General features: G+C 36.1%; 1 long non-coding RNA gene and 1 pseudogene across 2 annotated transcripts; both read left to right on the forward strand.

The window, feature by feature from the left end:
• Nucleotides 1-691: 691 nt before the first annotated feature.
• On the forward strand, nt 692-2,138 carry LOC149561830 (sufE-like protein 1, chloroplastic/mitochondrial pseudogene; annotated as a pseudogene). Its single transcript, XR_016363857.1, has one exon. The product of XR_016363857.1 is annotated as a sufE-like protein 1, chloroplastic/mitochondrial pseudogene (transcript).
• LOC149561831 (uncharacterized) lies at nt 1,818-7,764 on the forward strand. The gene is made up of 4 exons (XR_016363859.1): nt 1,818-1,953; nt 6,251-6,578; nt 6,678-6,764; nt 6,958-7,764. It is a non-coding gene; the product is annotated as an uncharacterized LOC149561831 (long non-coding RNA).
• The last annotated feature ends 2,755 nt before the right edge of the window (nt 7,765-10,519 follow it).

The raw sequence follows: 10,519 nt of genomic DNA on the forward strand, positions 1-10,519 counted from the left end.
TATCTGAATTGAAATGTCTTTTTATTTTCTTGGCTTTTAAAATGATATAACATATGTACTTTTTGTTTTATCCATGTTTGCTAATTAGTTTTAGGTTACATGTTTAGATTTAAAGTGTATTTGCACTAAGTTGAATCAATTTGTGAAATATTTATTATATATCTTGTTTATCTTCTTTTCTAAAAAGTCATCTCGAATGTTCTTTGACAAAAAATTACATTTTTCAAACAAAAAGACACTTCAAAATTGATATCTCTTAGCATACTTTAATCATAATTTTTTCAAAATATGAGTATACTAATATTATATCACATTTATATTTAATAATTTTAAATATAAAAACATAGTTATGACAAATAATATAGCACAATCCATGGTCAAAGAGAGGCTGCTCTATGTAAAAACAACATAACCCCTGGTCACTGAGGGACTCTTTTAACTATGAATTAGAAATAATAACGCCACCTAATCCATAAAACCACACCCTTATCTGGGGGAAACCATTCTCAAGATTCTCAATTTGTCTTTCGCTTCAGATGTCGGTGGGAATAATCAGTTTATTGTCTTTGTGGCCACCTAAAGCTTCATTTTTGAATTGAATTAGGATTGTCTATGAAAGTAACATCTAAGGCGATTGCTGACCGTTGGCGAGAACCCAAAATTGCTGTTTTCAAAGTGGTGATTCCTCTAAGGTGAGCCTCTTCTGTATCAAGTAATTCAGGAAATTTGGCAGCCGAGGTTGGTATTATAGCTTTCCTTTTTCAGGCTGAATCCTCTCTGTTCGTCAGCAATGTCAATTTCTCATTGTTTAGGCTCATCATTAAGGATATCATTTGGAGCACCCGTTAGGTACGCTTTGCCTTCAATAACCGCCAATTTTAATAAAAATCTATGTTTTAGAAAACCCATTCGCAGAAAAATATTAATTCCTGCAATTTCCCCTACCCTCTTTACTGCGTGCGTTCAAAGTGTCGAACAACTCCCCCCAAAGCTCGATGACATCGTAAAACTTTTTGAGGGGGTCTCTGAACCTCGTTCAAAATATGAACAACTCATGCACTATGGGAAAAAATTAAAACCCCTGGCAAAAGAATTCCAGACCAAGGAAAACAAGGTTCAAGGGTGTGTTTCCCAGGTGTGGGTTAGGGCATTCCTGGATGATAACAAAGTTTATTTTGAGGCGGATTCGGACACTGTTTTGACAAAGGGGTTGGCTGCCCTTTTGGTGGAAGGGCTTTCTGGATCTTCTCCTGCTCAAATTCTGCGCGTTACCCCTGATTTTGTACATAGGTTGGGTCTTAAACAGAGCTTGACACCTTCTCGCAACAGTGGGTTTTTGAATATGCTTAAATTAATGCAAAAGAAGACACTTCAGGTTTATTTGGAGGCTGAAAGGGCAGTGAATTCAAAGGATGTTAACGTTACCTCGAATGACCAGGATGTCAATGGAATCAATGTTGTTGATGAGGCAAAACAAGAGCCTCTTGTTGGAATTGAGGAAAAAGAGATTGATTCTGTTGAATCAGCTGCAACTTGTAGACTGGACAGAATTAGGCAGAAATTAGAAACAGAATTGGAGCCAATGGTGTTGGAGATAGAGGATGTTTCACATCAACATGCAGGTCATGCAGCAATGCAGGATCAAGCCAAGGAGACTCATTTCAACGTCAAAATTGTTTCGGCCAAATTTGAAGGACTCAGTCTTGTGAAGCGTCATAGACTTGTATATGAACTCTTGGATGCAGAGCTGCAAAGTGGGTTGCATGCCCTGTCTATTACTGTAAAAACACCACTCGAAATGGAAAGAATATAATGTTTGCGTGACTAGAGGAGGCTTCCTTGTGGTCTGTACGAGAATGAAGAAGTGATTCTAAGAAAACATGCCAGTTTTTATTGTTATATATTTTTGGCAAGTTCATTGTCTCCTGACAGACAGTTTTTGATTTATACAAGGCATGTACGATTATTCTTTAGCTCTTTTTCTGATTCCTCAAAATGATTATGGTTTGGTAAACAAAAAGAGCATTTGTATTCTTCTGAAAGAGTTCCATTTTATTGTGGGATCAAGCTTCAGAAATTTTGAGGAAAATAATCAATGTGAAAAAATCCACATAGAAATGCCAAAGTCCTTGCTCTCATTTTCTGGTACTGTAGCTGTTATCATTTTGTAGTCTTGTCTTTAAATGCTATTGCACATAGCTATTTCATCATCATATTTAATTTTCAAAATCCATTGATTCTGGGAGAGCATTATTGGATTGAGAAGCATGCATTTCATGTTTAGGCTCATAAGTTGTTGTCAATAAGAGATAAGAATAGCGTATATGTACATGTGAGATCACAACGACATTTTACTTCCGTTTCACAGAGTGGTTAATGAATGTACCAAAGTCAAATCTGCTGAATGGGTTGACCGAATCTTATTTTGTAGCTGCTGAGATACCGAAAATTCTTGTAATCAAGTTCTTTTGACTTCTGTAATATGAAATCATGTTTCATATGAAATTCAAGGGATTGTGTTGTGACTATATGCTGAAATCTTTCAACAGTTGATTTACTTTTATAAAATTTAACACTTTTTAACTTTATACGAGTAAAAAAAAATGATTCATGTATTCTAATGTTTACTTGTGTTTGTCTACTAGCTATGGAATAAATAAGTCTTTTGCAGTATTGGGAACATAATAAAACTAGCAGGCACATGTTTTTTGTGTAATGGAAATGCCAATAGGTTTTCTTGAAAGAACTCTTTAAATTTTTAATATACTATTAATCCATAAGTTGATATTCTGACAGTTTAAGAAAACTGAATTTGTTACATCTCAGCCTAAACTGTGAGTACTACTTGCAGAAAAGAGATCCAAACATGAAATGAATTTAAATGTTTTTCCAATATATAGAGAGTACCCCAGTCTAAAATTCCGAACTTGAGAAATCAAATAGCAAAAAAAGTAAAATCTGAAGTTCAGTTGCATTTAGAAGAAACAGCTCATTTATTAAGCTATAGCTTGCATAACCAAAATGAAAACAGGAAGAAAATAGACCAAAATTATTGTGATACAGAGAAAATAAAGGTGCTTGCGATGACATTAGAACACGTCACTCCATGCAATTACCATGTGACAAGCTCTTTGGTAAGCAATTTCCAAGCACCTCTTATAGGTAGCAATGAGATTAGAAACCAAAGTGGGAGGCATGATATAAGCTCTTACTGGACTGGAATTTGTGGAAATTATCTCTATTAGGTATATGAGGCAAGGTGTGCAGAGCTGAAAGATCAACGATAGGTGGTAGTGAGATTAGAAACCAAAGTGGGAGACATGATATAAGCTCTGACTGGAATTTGTGGAAATTGTCTCTATTAGGTATATGAGGCAATGTGTGCAGAGCTGAAAGATCAGCAACTTCAGGTATCCTTATTGCAGAATGTGTGCTGCCAAGTAGAAAAATCTGAAAGAATCACACCAACTTCTGGAACACAAATTATCCTGGTCAAGTATGGATTAATATTCAAGTCAAGCAGGATTAATAAATATCTTTATCTTAGCAAGAAAACTCTTTAATATTGACTTTAAAAAAAATATGAAAACATATACTTCTAACGAACTTGGACTAATATACTATTATAGCATAAAATTGCACTACATAGAAATGTTTAAATATTATATCTGTAGAACTCTAAATCTTGATCCTAGGAAAAATAGAGAAACAATTTTAAACCAGATAAAAACTTTGAAGTAGGCTTCTTAAAGAAAAGGCAGAAAACAAGAAATCGGCTAGAAAGTTAGAAACTTGTAGAAAGGGTACAAAGTTACAAACTTTTGGAAAAACACATTGGGGACCTAGACAAGGATTTCCGGCCTGATTGAACCTGTTTCGAAGTGTCCAGGTTTTTGACTTTCGTGTCAAATTAACATTCTACACTGGCTAAGACATTCCCAAAATCTGCCTAGAAAATAATTCTGCTGAAATAAGAGGAGCAGAAGGCACATATGGAAAGATGATATGTTCATTCTACTGTTAACCTAAGTCACAGGATTCGTCGAATTTCATCCATGAGATTCGGATTTCAACAAATTTTTACTCTTTCCGAACTTAATCCTAATTTTATGATATTTAATATAATACTATTATTTAATATAATAGCATTTTATTTTAAACTGATATTGAGTTAATTAGTTAAATTATTAAGCAACGTTTAACTATTTTGACAATTTTGTGGATATATTACTATTTCAAAATGCATAAATATATATAACTAAAATTTAATGTCGAAGTTTTTTGCCGAATTTTTACCTTTGTCAAATTTCATTCAAATTGTATGATCACGAACTCGAATTCAAATTCGAACCTTGTGACTTAGCTGTTAACTATATATTACAAAGCTACATACTGCTGTTTATTCATTGTAGTCTATTGAAAAGGAGGAAACAAATTCCAGATTTATTGGCTTTCATGTTCAAATATCCATTCTGCACTGGTTAAGACCTACCCAAATTCTGCGCAGAAAATAATTCAGCATGAAATAAGAGGAAGGGAAGGTATATATGTAATAAGAATCCTAAGATTAAGAGCTGATTTGTTCATTCTACTGTTAGATTTATATAACAGAGCTACGTATTGTTGTTTACTCATTGTAGTTTATTCAAATTAGGCTTGGAAATTCATCAAAGTTTTAGATTGTCACATACTTGGTAACTTAACCTGAGAAGTCACTTAATATTGCATTTCCTAATATCTCAACCTGGTTTAATTACTTCCTTTTGTATTGTATATATTTCCACCATAACATCTATGTTTTATAATGAGTGGTTCTGGATAAATTATGATGCTGTCCATTGTCTTGAACAAGAATTGACCAATATTAATAAAAAGATCATTCCATCTTAAGAAATTCAGAGATCAGCTGTCAAAAGTTGGACAACATTCTTTCTCAGCCCAGAAAGTCTGGTTTGAATGATCTCTTGAACCATTGAAAATTTCAACACATTGCTTGATTCTGAAACCCAGTATAGAAGATCTGACATTTATATGCATGATTGCAGAACACTGTGCTCCATTGGGTGAACAAATTTGCTTTATGCTTTGTATCTCCTAGCAGGATTTGGAATATTGAGTTTGTTCTTTCTAAAACTTAATTCTGCTTTTCTATTTCTTCTACCTGAATATCATTAGAAGAGAATTTTATCTTTTGAATGTCAGTATTTTCAAGCCTTAGTAAGTTGTAATTGAACCATAGCAAGTTAAGGTCAGAGATTTAGATTTAAAATAGGAGAGTTTAACCTCTTATAATGTCCATGCCAAAACACTGGACAAATAGGTTGGTTTCGACACTTTGATATTACTGAAAAACCCTTTTTGGCTTCAGAATCTATGCATATTAGTGACTTCTTCTATGCTCTGACGTTGATGCTAGAATGATTTTCTTTCTATTACTCTGTCCAGTCCATCCTCTGTTACCCATTTCCTCTTTTTAAAAATGGACTTTAATTCATCCAGTTAATTTCCAAAAGAAGAGGTCTATTCTTGATTGACTATGCTAAAATACCATATGCCATTCTTAAATTCTATTTTTCTTACTTCCTCTAGCCTCTGATGTCTGAGATATGATTCTGTGAGGAAATTGCAAACAGTAAGAAGTTTTTGATAAGATAATCTATGAACTTAGCTTCTTTACTGTGGTTGTTAGACTGAGAGGAATGGATAAATAAGGAGAATGGTTGAATTGATCACACTGTCTTCTCTGCTACAATTTATGCTATATGGCATTTAGATATTGATTACTGCTTCATATGATCTGCCACTGAGATGTAACAAGATTAGTCAGTTCTTCTCTAACATAGATGAACCTTTTCGAAACAAAAGTGTAGTAGTATGATTCTTTGTTCAGAGACAATCGATAATAACATTAAAGATGCCAAATGTAGAGCCTAGATGAACTTGTCAAATGTATACTTGCATGTGCGACACATCCTTCTTCTGGTTTGCATTTCTCCTTGATTTTTGAGGTTCTGGGCTGAAAGGATTTTTATGGAGGGAGTGTTAGTAAGGCAGAGTGTCTTGTATATAGGTAAAAATATGAAAGCTCCTTGAGCTACAATTCATTTAATGACAATCATATCATGTGTGGGATCATTTTGGTCTGTGTTTGTTTAGCTTGTTTTTAATATTGATTTTTCTAAGATAATTACGTTTAGAAATCAGAGGCACTCATCTCTAAGGCTAATGTCAAGGCTTCTCATCTATGCAGAAGCTTATGTGGGATTCGTTATACCCTATCCTTTCTGATATTTAGCCGATAGGCTTTCACCTGGGCAATAGCCCACCGGAAATTCTTCAAGCTGCTGCTTCAGAGGGCTGCCGGAATTTTCTCACCCCCACCACTCACAAATTCAAACCACCACCCTGGTTACAACTGTCTGAGTGACATAGCAGCCTAGACGGACAGTTAGCTGCTTCTCAGTCAGACGGAGGGCCACAAGTCTGTCATTGAGGTGAACGTTGGGTTACACGGGATTATCCGCACCACACCAGCTAACGCATATCAACCACCAAAACCTGCTATAAATTTGCCAAATGTGGAGTTTCGTAACGGATCGCTCATTGATTTCGGTTCTGTTTGAATGCTTTGTGCTTTTCAATAACTCTGCTGGTGAGTTTTTCACTGTTGTCTACAGGAACTAGGCAGACGACAGCAGAGACAGACAAGAAGGGGTCGAAGAATAGGTTGAAATTCGTAACAACGGTTGATCACTGCCAGCCTGGTATTATGCCATTCCTACATCTCTCTTTTACTGGGGTTCTGATTTACTGCAAGTGTGATGTGCTGAAAGCGATAAGGGTTAGAATGGATATTTTATCAATTATTCTTAATTGCTATTCTGAATTTGCATTTTATCAATTATTCTTAATTGTTATTCTGAGTTTGCATGATTGTCTTCTGTTGATAATGGGCAGCATGTTCTTGGAGTGCATAATAGAGCCCTTGTTATCCTCATCGGAACGCTTTTCTGAAGTGCTCCACCATGGCATGCCCAGAAACATTGGATTCCGCCTTTTCATCTGCAACAGCTCTCAATTCCTCCTCCACGTCCTCAAAAGTTGGTGTTGGACGAGGGCTGCATGAGCACTCTGATTCAACTTGCCTCTCTATTATTGGGGGTCTCTTTTCATCTGCAACAGCTCTCAATTCCTCCTCCACGTCCTCAAAAGTTGGTGTTGGACGAGGGCTGCATGAGCACTCTGATTCAACTTGCCTCTCTATTATTGGGGGTCTATAAGAATTGGGGGCTGCCAATTGTTTCACAATTTTTTCATCTGTTCCCATTTCCTTTGCAGTATCATCTCTTCTTTTGTTGCCTTCTAGAGCAACTTTTTAGGTAAATGAATTTTCATTGGAGTTCACATCCTTCAGAGATTTCAGCATAACAATATCACAATTATTCATACATTATTTTGTGCCTTAGAGACCATTCTCTGTGTTTCTGTGTTCCTTAATAGTAAATACACATCATCAGTGGTAAGATGGCTCTACCCGAACAAATGCTTTGAGTCAATCAGACGCAGTGGCTTATTTCTGAATGTTACTATTAGCTTCTCTTTGTTGTGCCATTCTAGAGCAATGAATTGTGGACTATATATATTTAATATTCGATTTAGGTTAGAGTTGTTCTCAGAAACTCCTCATTTGGAGTTTTTTGTTTTGTAAAAGTACATAAGCTTTTCACATATTGAAATAATTAATACAATTTTCTTTGCTGAAGAGATTCCAATAGTTGTTCGTGGAATAGACTATTTTTTTATGACAATAGAAAGTCCAACAACCTCATTTGTTTATCTCTATACTTGATTCACATGTCATTTTGTTCCCAGGGTCTCCAATTATGATACAGCAGCATTCTTAGCATTTGTCTTTGATGTTGATGTCAGAGGCACCTTTCCTAGATTTAGCAATCTTATGGATCAAAGCCAACTTCTTTTACTACTGGTGCCTACTAGAGTTGAGAAAAGTCTAGCATTTTCTAGTAGAAATCGTTTCTGAGGTGACAAAAGCAGTCTTAATCTATGGGTTTGTAGATAAATCAATGTACAGGTAACCTAGAAATTTAATTTAGCTTCACCCCTTTTTCTCACATGCACTGAATTTGTATCTTTTTCCTCTTTTTCAACCCCCTCGGGCCGTGTTTGCTTTGATTCCTCCTGATTGGTATTGACGTAAAATTTTGGGTTGCACCGTTATTCATGTTTCCAACCATGAAGCCATGTGCAAGTTTATATTGTGGTTTGGTTGGTACAATAAAGCTTAGTTATCTCCAAGGCATTATAAATTGTAAAGACCAGGTTTTAGAGCTATATGCTCCCTTCCATTTGTATAGTGTCATACAGATTTCCCTACCATTGAAAGCAATAATAGTTTGAAAACTTCAGCTGAATCTACTCTCTTAATTCTCCAACTTTGTATTGGAATAATGCAACTCTATTACACAGCACCATTAAAACACATTATTTGTTTTATATTCCACCTTTCCTATGCCCATTTTGTTATGTCACTTCTTGATTAACTCAGCCCAGCAATCTGCACATTTTTGTTACATAGTTGAAGCCTCATCTTCCTACAAACTCACCACACTAATATTCACACAATCATATCGAAATGATTGACCACCATTAGAGGCAACTTCCTCACCAGCATCTTGTATAGCATCGAAACTATAAGTTCCAGACAACGAAGCATCCTGGTATTTGATGGCTGCAAGGTAGCAGAGAACTATATTCTCCGCAAATGAGGCAATGTGACCCGGACCCTATCGGCTGTACACTTGCACCCTGCCCGGGTGCAAGCGCTAGTATATTTTTCTTTTAACTGATTATAAGGAATTACCGAACACGAGTATGCAACTCAGATTTATCTTGGTCTCCACACTAAGGAGTAGGATTAGTTTTCTGGAGATGTTCAGTTAGAGAGAGAGAAAGAGATGCATGTGCCCTAGACTGGTGGAGATCTGTAATGTCCCTCGTCCTTCTGGCTAAACTTCCCGATCTCCTGGCTTAAGCACCTACAAGGATGTTAGTATTCTAGCAAAGATATGAACAAAAATAGGAGAAGATTTAATTATTAGAAAAGAACAATGTAAGATCCCAATTCCCAATTGCTTTCCTTCTTAAGGAGAGGCTGTGATCAGATGCTTAGCTCCTGAGGGAGGGCTTCCTGTGGCTCTAGCTATCTAGAACAGCTCTCCACTAAGCATCATCTTCTCACTATACTTCCTCTCTATAAGACCTTATGGATAATCAATCCTGATGTATCCATCCTTCCTTGAAGATTTCTCAGTCTATGCCTTATGGATAACCTTAATAGGTATATCCATCCTTTCATATGCGTCTTAGTCTTTCAGTATACTTACCTTGAGAGATGCTTGATCTCCGCCTTAATTCCTATTGCCTTAATTCCTCAATAGGAATTATTACACTTACTGAAGTGCCCCTTTTCTCCGGTTCGCAAATTTGATGTAATGGTTCTTTTTTTTGATGTAGAAATGACCTCCAGAGAAGTTTTGATCCTCTACCTAAATTCCTTTTGAACTCAGATAATTCTATTATGAACTATTCTGCTCTTTCTTTACCTGTGCCTGATGATATGGTTCTGTACTTGATAGTAAGATGTTAATCCTGGGCAAGAAATATCTTGTAATTATATTTGTCTGATGTATTATGTTAGCTACGAATGGAAGGGTGTTATTCAACTAGATATCTGATGTTCTGGTGGTCTGTGTTTCATTCATGAGTTCAGATGTATGCTATCTTAGTGTTCTAATTCCTCAAAAATCCACGCGTGATAATTTGTCCGCTGTTCTGTATAATTTGTGCTCAGTAGGTACTGTAATCATGTAATGTACCACTGATGCAAATGTCCCAATTGTGTTTGCCCGAGCAAGCAGTACGAGTGTGTGTTCTTTGGATGTCTGACTTTTTGCAAAACTTGGACTGGCCGCTGAGTTCTGACTCTGTGTATTTGTCGAATCTTCCCCTTTTGCGGATGGTGACCCTATATTCGTGTTCCTTCCTGGAGATGACTTTTCAAATGTTCCTTTCCTTGCTATACTCCTTGGATGTGCCAGAGACTTGGCACCGGCTACGGTGCAACATATTTGCACCTTTGCACCGAGCCGGGCAGGTATAAACGCTTGCTGCCCGCACTTGATGTCTCGTGCTGGACAGTACTGTCAGATGCTGTCAGCGAAACATCTGACTGTACTGGCGTTACAAACAATTTTAGTAAATGCGTGACAATCCACTGGCTTCGATTTCTTCATTTTGGGAGAATTTTTATTTTCCATACCTAGTTGAATTTATCGAGAACGGATTTCCACTTTTTAGAAACCGGAAATTGGGGGAGTTTGGTTTTCAAATTTGACCATATTTTATTTTATAATATAAAAATCTGTCAAAGGCTATATTCTAAAACTTAATTAATTTTCATCAATTACAAACAATTTTTTTTTATTAACTTAAATATTTC

Source organism: Cupressus sempervirens, chromosome 4, assembly GCF_028749045.1.
Source record: "Cupressus sempervirens isolate cs-2001-9-10 chromosome 4, ASM2874904v1, whole genome shotgun sequence".
NCBI lineage: Eukaryota > Viridiplantae > Streptophyta > Pinopsida > Cupressales > Cupressaceae > Cupressus > Cupressus sempervirens.